The sequence below is a fragment of the Misgurnus anguillicaudatus genome, chromosome 23 (assembly GCF_027580225.2).
Source record: "Misgurnus anguillicaudatus chromosome 23, ASM2758022v2, whole genome shotgun sequence".
Taxonomy (NCBI): domain Eukaryota; kingdom Metazoa; phylum Chordata; class Actinopteri; order Cypriniformes; family Cobitidae; genus Misgurnus; species Misgurnus anguillicaudatus.
Genome location: NC_073359.2, coordinates 19,096,928 through 19,108,869, shown reverse-complemented (window position 1 = coordinate 19,108,869; position 11,942 = coordinate 19,096,928). Strand labels below are relative to the sequence as shown.

Genomic DNA, 11,942 nt, shown 5'->3' with positions numbered 1-11,942 from the left:
CAAATAAATTGAATACCCCTTACAAATTAAATATGTTAAATGACTAAAATGAATACTAAAGAGAAATCACTATTTTTTTGGCAGCATGTGACGATTTGAGGTGCTTTATTAGATCAGAATTACTTGCCACAGACGTAGAGAGACTTTTTCTTGATGGGCATAAGTTGCACATTACACAAACATTCTTGCCTTTCACATCAAAAATGGAAAAGTAGTGCTTTATACTTCGTGTTTGCGATCGCTACCTTTGAGCTTGTTGAACTTTCCATCACCCTGTCGCCGGTGTTTTCGGAGTGATTGATGCACGATGACCGTGCTTTGAGATGGGGCACAGCAGCAGCACGCACCGCTGCTCGTTGAGAAGAGAAAACGACGCGTATTTCATGTCAGTCTATAAATATCTCCAACCACGTCAGAAAAGATAGCTAGATTAGTCCTATAAAGTCGCTAAAGTGATAGAAAGTTGCTAAATCTAGCGACAAAGTGACTCAGTTGCTCAGACTTTTTTTACAATGCTCGCTCGCTCAGACTCGGAGTCGGACTGTGCGAGTGGGCGTGCCTGTTTGTGAACTCTGCCTCTGGTTGGCTAACGATGGAAACTAAGCCAATCACCATCAGCTATGTGGTTCTCCCACCCCCTCTAACACACAGACACACCAATCATCATCCGTTATGTTTCTCACAACAAACACACAGAGAACAACAGTGTTTGGCTGAGAGAGTGAGCATACGCGGCTGAAAATCACTACAGTGAGATCAATTTTAGTAATGCGCAGCATTTTAATGTCAGTAACGATAACGGCGTTATAACGGGGGAAACAGTAATTTATTTGATTACTCGTTACTGAAAAAAATAACGCAGTTACTAACGCCAATTACTTATAACGCCGTTATTCCCATCACTGTTAGGGACCCAATGAGAAACTCGTCCCATCCCAGGGCAGAGTACATACAGACACAGCCAGCATATAGGTCTTACCGCCACACTACACAGGGCAGAAGGTAAGCACAACACAACAAATGACCAAACGTCCAGGCCTAGCACAACGCAATCAATAGCAAGCATTCTTGCATGTGGCTTCTGCTGGCATAACATAAGATGCACATCAGAATAGCTAGTTTGAAAGAAACGAGGGTGAAGCGAAAACAGCTCCATGCCTTGACATTAGCAATAACACAGTAGTACTGGCAACATGTGATACACACTGTGAGTACGTGTTAACCACATGACTGCCAACACAGACCACAACCTGAGAGCGGAGGTGACTTGTCACCCTCCCTCAGCACCGAACCCAGTAGCTGACTGTTAGGTAGGGTGGGAGTAACTCACAGAGCGAGCTGGGAAATCCCCAGCAATCACGTCCGCATGCTTACAAAGAGCTGCTCAGACTGCCATGTTGGGGTTCAATCACTCATAAACATTTACGGGCGGTTTCCCGGACCAGGATTAGCTTAATCCAGGAGAAGGCCTTAGTTTAAATAAAAATAACTAGTTTTAACAAACATTTCTTACTAAAAACATTACCTGTGTGCATTTTGAAGTAAAACAAAGGGCCCTGATGTATTTTAAGATCTGTTAGTGCAAGTTGTTTTCAGTTTGGAGAGCTCTTAAAAGTGTTTAAGTCTGGGACTAATCCCTCTCCGGGAAACCGCCCCATAGAGCCCAGATTGGGCATAGCTCACATAGAGCCAGAATTAAAGGCAGATTGCAATGGTGTTGAGGGTGGTTTTAGGCACGTAATCCCTAATGGGACACTATAAGAGAGTAAGGTGTCCCGCTTCACTCCCTTAATTCTAATAACCAAATGATGCCTAGCCACTGCGTGCCCAGAGGCATCATGCAAAATGCCACAGGAGCTGCGTCGAAACCCTAACGGTAGACAGCCTGCATTGCTGCCAACTACCCGCTACTGTAAAGGTAGTCCTAGGATGAGATAGTAGCAGCTGTACAAGCAGCTCTAACCCATTCGTCAGGCACGTACTTTGATGCACAGTCACAATTGCTGGACTCAGTACCAGCGCACTGCGCCGAAAATGCAAAGTGACCGCATTAACTTGGGTGGTCAAGTCAAATAAAATCGTAATCCCGTAAAAGAGTAATAGGATTCAGAAATACCCATACGGCAAGGTAAAGGGGGGTAAACAATGACCAATTACCACAATGCGAGGACGTTGTGAACTCCTGAAATGTACTGCACAATGCACAACGCAAACGTGCATGAACAATGTATCTCCTTAACACGGAAACAGCTCGCCATGTGCACGCAGGGTGCCAGTAAAAAAAAGAGAGAACATTTCTCTACTCGATGTAAGTCTACACAACAGTTGCCCCCCTTGTTATGCAGCCCATAACCTCAAACACCTCGGGGCAAAGTTTATAGGGCATCCATACGTCGTTATGGCAGGCATTGGCCAGTACACTGACTATGTGCTATAAAAAAGCTTCAGAAAATCGTAAGAGGGGAGGACCTCCCATAGCGTCAGCTTCTGGCGTAATGTCGAGAGACTGTTCTCAAAAGGGAACAAGAAAAAACACCTTAATCCAATCAGTTAATAAAGATCTGTGAGATTAAACATTTCTTTTTTAACAATTGTATGAGGCATCTACTTAAGCAAGAACATTACATGTCTTCCCATTCAGCTTAAAACCCCAGCAACTCTGAACAAGACTGTGAATATCATTGACCTGCCAGAAACTAATAAAGAGAAAATCTCAAGTAACTGCATGGTTATGGGTTGGGGCTGGCAGGAATACAATAAGGAGACTCCATCAAGAGTCCTGAAAGAAGTGAACTTGACTCTTTTAGGGTGGGTTGCACCAACAAGGATTAAATTAAGCAGAGTTTAGAGCTAATCTAGGGTTTGTTGATCCCAGTTTAATTTTAATTCGAGTTGTGTTGCACCACTTAAATTTAAACACAGATTAACAAATCTTAGATTAAACCTTTAAACTGTATTAAATCCTTCATCTGCTATTTATTTTGTCCGCCATGTTGAATTTTCCGGTGTAATCAAATAGCAACAATTTTGACATTGTCATTCAAAAAGGAAATAAAAAGTTTATGCAGGCAAAGGTAATGTAATTGTTGTATTATAAATCACCTACATACACCGGTACACAGCAAAATCACTGGTGTTAAAATAACACCCACGGTGTCAAATTTAACACCGGCAAAGTGTGTATATGTGTCCACACTACACTGTGTTAATTTAGTCAAAAGTGTAGTGTTAATTTAACAACACCCATTATATGTTAATTCAACACTCAATATTGTTAAATTTTACACTTTGTTCAACACTATTCATTGTTGTTTCCACACTACACTGGTGTTGGCACAGAAATACAGTGTTAAAAATTAACACTCCTAATTTAAGGTCAACACCAGTGTAATGTGAATTCAACAATGTTAAGTGTTAAAATACTGATTAATAGCCACTTTTGTTGCTAATGGGTTGTTTCTATAAAAGAAAAATGACAATAAATATTGCAAAACCTCTTTTTATTAAAGTAAATCACATTTAATAATTACATTGATACACACAACACTTTGCATTTAACACTGCTTATTTAAATACCTCAGCTACAATTAAAAAAACAGAATACAGTATGGAATAATGAAAGTTATCTTATACCACAGCGCAGTGACATGAAAACCACTTATTATAAGGTCTTTAATAAATCAAATGAGAGTTAAAAAAATTAGCCACCCTACTCAAAACTTGAACATTAAAATACATGCAATTACCTTATCGGCAAGCAGAAATGTTATCCTTCACAATACTAAAGATTTTTCCATTAAACAGACATTTCAATTCAAAAGACGTTTCATTTTTCTTAAACACGTTCCAACCTGGTATTTAGTTCTGTAGTTGTTTTACTCATGATGTACAGTAGTGTAAGGCTGCATCAGTGGTCTTCATCATGCGGGGAATGGCTTTTCGGTCCAGAATGATGCAAAAATTCTGGATGCAACTTCTGTTCCCAAAGCAGAGCAGGCAGGGCTGTGCTGATCCATCCCCCTCAAAGCATGGACTGATGCTCATCACCTAAGTGTTTTAAAAGAGTATATTTGATGAATGTATTTGATGTGTATTAATAAACTTGTATGCATTTACATGGGGTGAACAATGCAAGCAAACTAACTGCTGAATAAATAACTAGAACAAAATACCAAAAAACTTACACAGCACAATCAGTAGCTTCAGTTACACATTGACCCTCTCCAGTCTTTCCTCCTTTCACAAATGAAGGCAAGAGGTGAATGAGTCAGGGAAGAGCTGCCACATCACTGTCCTATCCTAGCAAAACAGAATTTAAACACCATGAGTATACAGTTAAACTTTAAAACCGTAAAAGCAGCAAACCCATTTACACTTACCATATTTAAACTCCTGTTGACCAGACAGAGGGTCGTCCATATCTTCATCAGGATGTAGGCTGCAATTATCCTTTAATTGTTGTATGTTGGCTATTTTGCAATACATCACCTCAGCATATTTCTGCAGATTTTCAAAGATAAAAAGAGTCAAGAAAATACCAAAAAGGATGCAGTTTTAACGGTTATTTGAATCAAAATCATCTCAGTATAATCATGTTAGAGACAGTGTACAGTACTTAAGTACTGTATGTACTCACATAACTAGTTGGTAAGCTCTTATCCTCCAAACTGGGTTAAGAAATAAAAGTTCCAGAATTCACGGGTATGCCGTATTCAAATATAGTCTGGTAGGGTCCTATCACAAAAAAAATGACAATAAAGACTCTGAAAACTCAACATTCTTTTTATATTAAAAACAGCACTCAAGACAATATGAATCTTCAATTATACATTTTCAAAATAGTAATCAATTTGATTGCTATTTAATATGATATCAATAGCAAAACGATGTATGAGAAGATAATATATTTTTATTAAAGTTGGCAGCAGGTCATGTCACTTTCTTGCCTGATTAATAACCATAATATGTACAAAACTACATATACTAAAAAGATTGGTTAACTGTTCAGTTATGTCAAATAAAATGATTTATATGTATAAATGAAACTTACCTTCTGTAATGAATTTATATAAGTATTAGCAATCGATTCTCATTGGAAGTCATCCATGTCAGGTCTTCATTAATAAACTGCCCTAAAAACAGCATCTCTTCTGAATGATTTTAAGCACTCAGTGTGTACTTTCACCAAACTAGCATCTATAATGACAGAAAAACAAACGTTCGCCATACACGTTTTACACTTTCGTATGTATTTGCTATTTGCATCTGTCTGACATCTAGCGCCACGAAAAGCTTACAACACACAATGCATCCAATCTGTGCATATTCTGAGGTAAAATGAATTGTTGGTTTGGCGATATTTTCCCTGTTTGCATACATCTAAAAAAAAAAAACACATGACGATGCGGTTGCGGTTTTCTCCATGTTTTTCAGTAATTTGAATAATTAACCGATATCCGTGCACTCACGTGCATGTAAACGACCTCGTTAACTCACGGTATCTAGCCTAAGTTATATGATTACCTCATAACGAGCATCATATGGTGAATAAACGAGCTTTCATTTAACTTAATTTCATACCTTCAATTTGTAGTGCATGTCGCGTTTTATCAGGGTTCAATTCTTACATTCATTCAGCCTATCTCCTGTTAATATTATCCTTCTTGGTTAAAACTTGTAGCTAGCAGTTTAACTTTATACCAAACTAACAAGGGAACAACGTAACACAAGGTAGCTCTGATTAAACTGAACCAAATAACGAACAAAGGGGAAATAAAATGGGAAAAATATCTTATTTAGGTTTTTTGGCAAATGGCTGCGTAGAGTCAGACAGAGAAATAACAGTTTAATTAAGCTAAACCATGTGAATATTATGAGATTTACCTGCTCTCTTCAGTCCTCCTTTGAAAGAAAATGGCGGTAAAATCCCTGGCAGGAAATGGTTAGTGGAGGCGTGGCTTGATTTACACCGCTCAGTGTGAAATCTGGTAACACCCTTGTTTTACACTGACACTGTCGTGGATATAACACTGGCCTAGCAATGGCAGTGTTATTTTATTACCAGATAGTGTTAAAACAGCATCAACACTGTGTATTTAACACCATCCCTGAAAATTTAACACTGGTGATTTTGCTGTGTAGGCTAATCTAACGGTCTGATTCAAATAAAAACATTTGACAATCTTTTAAAACAATTAACAGATCAGGAAATATTGTGACAGGAAATATCGCAAAGCTCAGATATTGTGATATAATGAACAAGATGTGTCGACGCATTTGTCATGAAGCACCACCGTGTGTCCGTACATTCACTGTCCTTCGTCTGACTGGAGCGCGCGTGACAGAGGAGAAGCACATACGAGCATCGGTAGCTGTCCCCGGTGCTGTTAATAATCTTTTTGAGCCGCCAAACTCACTTTGTTGAGATGTTATAATAAACGCATCTTTGAATAGCGCCACCATGCTCGCGGTATGTGTTTCTAATCATTTAGCCAGACATTTAATTGTAAAAAAACATATTTAAACCTCCTCATATGCAAGTTTAAAGTTAATCCCTCACTGAGATTTAAAACGGAGTTTAAAGTAATGGAGCAACAGGATTAAAGATAATCTAGATTTACTGTAAGATTTAAACCTGGATCAAAATGACAGTTTAAATTTAAACCTGTTTATTTTTAAACAGGTTTAAAGTTTGGTGCAACGGAATTATTAAATAAGCTTTGATTTAAACCAGATTTAGGCCTAATCCTTGTTGGTGCAACCCACCCTTAGACTCTAAAAATTGTGGCACATGTCACACTTTATGCACTGACGGAACAGCCGGGACAGCACGTGTATTTATTTCATACATTTCACTTGTTTACGGTCATTGGAACAAAACTCTTTAAAAAGGTTCTGTACATATTTGATGTACATATTTTTTTAAGGGTACCGGCCCCAGAGACAGCTGGGACATTTTTTACATTTCTGACAGTGTTAAAAACATTTAATGATTATATTGTTATTGTTTTTAATGGTAAATTTATGGCTAACTTAAGCAAAAAATCTCTTATGGGGGACTCTGGCGGTCCACTTATTTGTGGAAATGTCCCACAGGGCATTTTGTCTTCCAACATAGTGAAGTCTACACTGTAAAAAATACTTTGCTGCCTTAATTTTTTTTTTGTTAAATCAACTCAGATTTACAAGTCATGTCAACAGAGATAAGTTGTCACAACTTATAAAATGTAGTTGAGAAAAGTCAACTTAATTTTTTAAGTTACAACAACTCACCTGTAGTTATAACAACTCATCTTTAGTCAAGATAAATAATAGTAAGTTGAAATGACTTGTAAATCCAAGTTGATTCAACTAAAAATTTTAAGGCAGCAAAGTATTTTTTACAGTGTACAAGCTACCTTACAAAGTATATTAAAATCTCTACCTTCCATGGATTCATAAAATCATGAAAGGATTTCTTTAAAGCATTACAAACCATGGAAGGCAATTTCTGATTTATGAAAGCTCTTCATCTGCAATTGAATTGAAATAAAGGCAAATCTTTATCACTTCAGAAGTTTGTTAAAATCATTTCCGCTGCAACAACCTACATGCTTTAGTGATATTACAAATCTTCACGCTACCGTAGCTCACCTCTTTTAACTTGTGGTAAAAGTTTTACTGTTGATATATCAAACAAACAAACATGTTTTAATAAATGATCATGCTTTAAAGTATTGACTCCAAAGCTTAAACTATTTATTAGCTATAAGACTCTTTTAGCAACAAAACCCAACATCAATCTAGAGGTCCTGCTGAATATTTAGTGAAGTATTCTTCAATTCATTTACAGGATAATTCCGGTATTTAACACTTTGAGTCTCATTTCTGGTTTGTTTTGGATGAACTACAGTGATGGACACAGAAATTTTGACAATTGGTCGTGTCTTGACTTTTCGACTCATTTAGAAGCGTCTCTTGACTGCTTCAGAATGGAAGTCAATGGCCATGCACAAAATGTCATTAAAACAACACTTAACATTCATTTTCAAAACTGTACTACTCACCGAGTGGTTCGTGGTGTTCGTTGATGATTAAAAACAAATATATTGGCGCAATGTATGATGTCAATCCGTGTTATTTGCTATAGTGGAACTATTTTTTCAGATACCTCACAACCGCGTATATACTTCCGCTCTATATTTGAGTCTGAAGCATGAATGAACGTAGTCCAACAAACTGTAATAAAACGGTAGCATACTTTCAAAATCAAGTTTATTTATAACACTTACACCATAAACATCAAATTCCACACATCCAATATGTTTTTTTTCATCGGCAGAACAATAAAGAAGATACTCCGCAGAAACCCCAGTGCTCCGTCATGCAAGTCAACAGATCCGCACACTTTAAGAGCTAAAGCATATATATCCAATACAACAGTAATCCCCCATAACTCTGTGTGACACACCGACGTCTTGCGAAGCAAATCAATCAGTTTTTGCAAGAAACTGAACGTTATTTACAACATTATTAGCGTGAATGCCAAAGCAGGAAGCATATTTTCCGTTTGAGGCGATCTTCCACTGGTGCAGTTTGGTGGCTGTTGGCTATGGATGTTGGTCTCTCTGCGCCACCTATAGAGCGGGAGGGTGAAGCGCACTTCCTGCTTGGCAAAAGCTCTGCATTAACGCTGTAAAATATTTATATATATATATTCGAATCTCAAAACTGAAAATCGAATGTCAACCCACGGAACGAATATTCGAATATTCTGGTCCAGCCCTACAAATATGGGAAAAATTTATTCTGAGAGAAACCGAGCGAAAAACAACAACCACATGTAAACAGTCCCTTTTCTGTTTCCCGGCGGCGGAGTGATATATCAGCGAGCAATAAGTCTTCCAGAGAAGTCAATGGAATTTTACAAAATGCCAAATAAAATACGACAGAAACTGTATTTCGCTACACAACTTGTTTTTAATCATCAGCGAACGCCACGGGCCACTCGGTGAGTGGCACGGTTTTGGGGGTGAACGTTGGGTGTTGTTTTGATGACATGTTTGTGCATGGCCATTGACTTCCATTCTGAAGGCGTCAAGAGACGCTTCTAAACGAGTCAAAAACTCAAGACACGACCCATTGTCAAAATGTCTGTGTCCATCACTGTAGTTCATCCAAAACAAACCAGAAATGAGACTCAAAGTGTTAAATACCGGAATTATCCTTTAAGAGTTTTAATTTCCATGAACGGTCTGAAATAGGATTTTACACAATGTTTCACGGCACTTCAACTACATTAACCAAAGATTAGAAAGAAACTTTAACTATCTCTTAAATCTATAGCATGCAGCTGAAAGAGAAAGTAGCAAACACTGCCAATCCTCATGCAGCAGGAAAATGAATTTAAACAACCTAAGTTTATCACAATGTTCTCAACATGCAAGTTTTCAGACATTTTTTGCATCTACGCATATAAAAAGGCTGAAGTGCTTGGATTTGTTCAGTAAAACCTTTGGCTATTGGTCAGTAAGTTTAGAATACTGAGAAATTAGCCATAAACATAAATTAGCTTTGACCTAAAAGAATTGGACTGATTTATTCCTATCAGCAAATACACAGCATGACAACCATGAAACAGCATCAATGCATAAAAGCATGTCAGCACGGTAAAGAGGTTCAGTTTCACAACACTAAAATTTCACTGTGTACCTCATTGGCTGACAAAAACACCTGGGGCCTCATTTATCAACATTGCGTAGAAAATATTCTATATTTGTACCTACGAATGAAATTTAGAATGTGCCTAAGTACAAAAAAATCGGGATTTATCAAACGTGCGCACGTGGTTCGTACGCACATCAGTAAGTAATGCTTGATGATAAATCCCACTTGTTCTTAAGCACCATGCTCGTGCACGTTTATAGTCATTTGCATTCCGAAACGCCTCCAATGAACCATATATGGTGACAACACCTCCCGTTATATGTCACGTGGTTGTGCTTTTTCCCTCATCGCAATAATGACAAAGAGAGCGTAAAAGAGGAATTTTACAGACACAGAAATTGAGTTACTGGTGGATGAGGTTAAATCCTAATAACACATCCTGTTTGGTTTACTTAGTGCGGGAGGAATGACTAACAAAAGAAAACAAATCTACATGGGAACATGTTACCAGTGAGTTTAATTCCGTTGAATATGAGTAGAGAACACTTCCAAAAATAAAAAAGTGGTTTGACATTAAATTATCAGCAAAAAAAAAAAAAAACGCGTCACAGCACACCGACGTGAAACGAGTGCAACTGGAGGAGGACAGACAACTTTCCACCTTGGACAGCAGCATATATAACCAGCATCATTGGCGCGATCTTTGAAAACGCGCTACCGGCAGAATGGATTATTTTCCAAGTCTTCCAATAACGCAAGATAAGCCATTGCACTGTGTCAAGCATTTGTCGGAGACTTCATTTATACAAATCACATGTAGAGCTTTCACAGATACAGATACAGATCACAAATAAAGCATTATACTTATTTGCTGTTACCATACTGACATTAATAATTTTTAACACCTGCTTGTGGATAAAAAATAGACACTTCTTTACTCACTGGAACAGGCTCCTATATGTAGTATCGCTATTCTACCACTAGATGCTCTGCGTACGCATACTCAGAGGTGTGCGTATATTTACACACATTTCTACGTATAAGTGCAATTTGATAAATTCCACACTTTGCGTAAAACTGTTCCTACGCACACTTTACGCACACTTCTGTGCGTACGCACGCTTGATAAATGAGGCCCCTGATCTCAATCGAACACAGCCCTGTTAGGATAGATCAGCTATAGCTGAAAATCAACACTTCCTCTTAAATGTTGTTAGATATTAAATAAACTGATCTCAATTCAGTGCATGCTGACTAGGTTTATATTCATGTTAGTATAATGCCCAAAGTTTGCCTGCTGGACAATTGGTTTTGCTCTTGCTCAGATAATGCTTGTGCATGCTTTGTCCTTGCATCAATTAAGACCAGATAGGCTAAATATTACACCATATTTAACACAAATTCCTCTTCAGGAATCATGGTCTGCATGGATCATGGTATTGATGGCATTAGAGTATCTATTCTACACAGCCGCCCATATATGGTCAACAGTCAGGACTTAAAAAACATTCAGCATGTAGTTGTTTCTTAGTAAGAGAAGATATGTGATAACAGCTGCCCACTGCAAATAAGAGTGAGTAAACTTTTATGCTCTACGGTTGTTACAGAATAAACCCTGACAGATTGATCAGGAGTCTGACAAGAAGAAAAGGGGTTTTGTATCACCTTGTGTTATAGCAACTGTCTGGCTGTACATTATTCAGCTTATTATACGCCTAAAGATGAACCCTTATTACTCCATAAGCCTGTTGATTTCTGTAGCAAAAATGTACACAATCTAGTTGTATTACAAATGTTCACAACAGGCCACCACTGTCACCTTGTGGTAAAGATTTATACCCTAAAATAACTGAAGAATAAACAAGGTAAATAGGCAGTGCCGGGATTTGTTCGGTTAGTTATTTTACGATACTGATCAAGCAAGCACATTTAGCCATAAAATACATTTAGTTTTCCCCTAATAGAATCTGATTGATTTAAAGGCGGGGTGCACAGTCTCATGGTTTGAAATCACCTAAACAAACACGCCCCTACCCCAAGAGAATCTGGACCTTCTTTTGATAGACCCTCCCCACACTTACGCAACCCAGGCAACGATGTTGGTTAGTAGACACGCCCCTTACTGCTGATTGGCTACAAGTGTGTTGTGGTACTCTGCCCAACTCTGTTTTCCAAAGTGTTTTTCAAAAATGTTATGCTACCAGCAAATACACACCTCACCATTACTGCCACACAACTGAGCTGTTTGATCACAAAAGTTTAGCTTCCACCTTTAAACTAGCAGCATGTGTAACATT

General features: G+C 38.0%; 1 long non-coding RNA gene across 1 annotated transcript; it reads right to left on the bottom strand.

Moving 5' to 3' along the window:
• Positions 1-3,512: 3,512 nt before the first annotated feature.
• LOC141359349 (uncharacterized) lies at positions 3,513-6,140 on the bottom strand. The gene is made up of 3 exons (XR_012365796.1): positions 4,637-6,140; positions 4,185-4,500; positions 3,513-4,047 (listed from the first exon to the last, which is right to left on the bottom strand). It is a non-coding gene; the product is annotated as an uncharacterized lncRNA (long non-coding RNA).
• Between the last annotated feature and the right edge of the window lie 5,802 nt (positions 6,141-11,942).